Source organism: Propithecus coquereli, unplaced genomic scaffold, assembly GCF_000956105.1.
Source record: "Propithecus coquereli isolate 6110/MARCELLA unplaced genomic scaffold, Pcoq_1.0 Scaffold214, whole genome shotgun sequence".
Taxonomy (NCBI): Eukaryota; Metazoa; Chordata; class Mammalia; order Primates; family Indriidae; genus Propithecus; species Propithecus coquereli.
The window spans coordinates 6,587,045-6,589,953 of record NW_012146523.1 but is presented as its reverse complement, the minus strand read 5'-3'; positions in this window follow the sequence as shown (position 1 = coordinate 6,589,953).

The following is a 2,909-nucleotide window of genomic DNA, read 5'->3' as shown; positions in this document are numbered from 1 at the left end:
TCATAACCTAAGGTACCCTAGAGCTGAAAACCTGAAATGCACTTCCCCCTCTGCCCCTCAAATCTTTCTGAAAACATCTTTCTAATTTGGCTAGTGTTTGATACAGAACAATGGGGTTTCTCGTGATGAAGCCTTTCCCCAAGTTAGGTTAGGCTGTCAGTAAAGTAGGCAGATCCAGCTATCTCATCTTAAGGCCAGAGGTCCTCGAATGCTGGTCTAGGACCATCAGCATCAGCATCCTCTGGGAACTTACTAGAAAGGCAAATTCTCAGGTCCTGCTCCAGATCTACAAAAACAACTCTGGGGCTGAGGCTGAGCAATCTGTGTTTTAACAAGCCCTCCAGGTGATTCAGATACCCACTAAAGTTTAAGAATCATTGCATTGGGTAGTAATGTCATTTTCCAAAATTAAGGGGTAAGGTCTCGCAACAACTGCTAACATAAAAGAATATATGATTTTCCCAACATTTTAAGATTACATTAGTACTCCAGAAATCAGATACAGTCCTGGATAAGAGGAAAGCACAAATTAATTGTGATTAATTTTACACCAAAACATGCAAGGTAAAACAGGTGCTGAAAATAAAAATTAAATTGTATTAGAAAAAAAGAAAATATCACTTCTTGCACATTTAGTTTTGTGGATTTAGAGTGTACCTGCCACACTATAGTGCCACTCCTACTTACTGGTTATTAAGATTGCTGAGCCCTGTAAATTCTCATTAAATTGTTGCAAATTCCTTCTTGCTACTGAAAGAAAAATTAAATTTTAAAAATAACAAGGCATGAATCTGATGGTGACATAAATGCTGGCATTCCATAAAAAAACATCCAGTCTTCAACCACAAATCTTTACAGGGCTTTCCTTGCTACTGTAACCACATTTCCCCTACCATTCCGCCCCTAGATACAATTGACAATTTCCTAAGGATGGAGAAGATATAATAATTTCCCATTGTGATTTTACATGTCAATGCAATTATAAAATCTTAGATACAATAATTTATAAAGAAATTAATTTGATTAGACAGAAGTAACCTCCCTTCTCCCAAACCTTAACCACAGAACAGACAAAATCTTAACCAAGTTTTTGAAAACTCCTCAGTGATCTCACTTAAGGGAAGTGCTTCTCATCATAAAAATTCCAATAATAATTTACAACTTTATGTAGTGTTTTATAGTACCTAGAGTTTTCCCATAATTTTTCTCATTTAATTTTCACAAAAGTCCTGCTCACGGGGTATCATCATTCACATTTTTTGAATGACAAATCTGTGATTTGGAGAATTTGTTAGTGTCTTCCCTGAGATTGTAATGGAGACAGAACCAAGCTCTCCTTAGAGAGAATGGGTTTCCACTGGGGTATCCCACTCGTCCTTGGGTGAACACTCTAGGTGTTACAGTTGCTTCCACCTGCACACCAAACCACGCAAAGACAGTGATATAGAACAGCAGCAGTTACTGTCATACTGTTAGTGTCATTCTCATGGTTCTGCAGGTGGATTGGGCTCAGACAAGAGGTTCTCACTTAGAGTCTCTTGTGTTTGTAGTCACACAACTGGCACTAGAGTCATCTTAAAGGTTTCTTCACTTCCATATCTGGTTACTGGGCTGGAGAGACTTAAATGGATGGAGACCGGAACAGCTGGGTCTACTCTGGCATCTGTCTCTTTTTATCGCTATGACATCTCTTCTCTGGAGCATGGTAGGTGTAGGGTAGACCGACTTCTTACAGGATGGCGCTGCACTCCAACTGTGCATGTCTCAGGAAGTGAGTTAGGCAGAACTATAGGCACCTTTTAGAATCTAGACTCTGAAGTCACTGAATGTCATTTCCTCCATCTTATATTTGTTATATGCATAACAATAATGTCAACCCATGTTCAAAGGAAAGAGAATTAGACTTCACCTCTTGATGGGAGCAGTGCCAAAGAATTTACAGAGGCATGCGGAAGCAAGCTGGTTGGATGTATAAATCCAAAATGGACCAAATCATTGATTAAGACTTTATATAAATCATTCATAAGCTTAGGTCCTTTCTTGACCCCAATCAGCCAGGTAATTACCCTTCTCATTCCCTAAAGGAGACCTCGAGTTTATTCTCTGGAGCAGTTAGAGTGGAGATGCTCTGAACTTGGGAACATGGAAAAGCACAGGATGGATGTGGAATGTAAAGCTAAAAACATGAGGATTAAGCATCCTGAGTCTACACTACTAGTTGCCAAGCATATACCACCTCCATCCCCATCCATGCAGGAGTTGGGTATATTTTCTCTGGAAAAACAGAACAGCTCCTGAGCAAAGACCTTCAGACACTGATTATTGGATGTCTTTCAGCCAAGAGCTGTTTCACAAATAATCACCTTGTCTTGAAGCCCATCCCTGCACACAGTGCTTTTTAGTGCCTGGCACTTAGATATGAATGACAATCAACCATTTGAAAAAAGTCTCTGACAGAGGAGAAGAAATCAGAAGTAAACAGAAATGGAGAACTACAAACAATCCAGAGCTCAGATCTGCTATGTGCTGGGCGGTTTTCAAGGTGCATCAACAGCTGTGTATCTCTTATTCTTGCAATAAACTTGCAAGTAGCCATCATGCCATCCCCATTTAGTAATGAGCCTTAGGCACAGGGTTTTAAATGACTTGCTCACAGTCACTCAATGAGGAAGTATCAAAGCCATTTCTAGTACCCAAAGTCCCCTCCCCTGGGTGCTGTGTGAGTTCTAGCTTTATAACTGTACCCTATGCCTGACTTTTCTTCTCTAACTTCCCTGCAGGGATTACATTTTTGAAATAATTAATATACTATATAGTGTCCTGTTTCCTAATTGCCTGTGCAGAACTATTTAGCTCTTTGTCATGTCTGTATACATTGCTGAATGCAAGTAGTGTTTTTTCCCCATTTA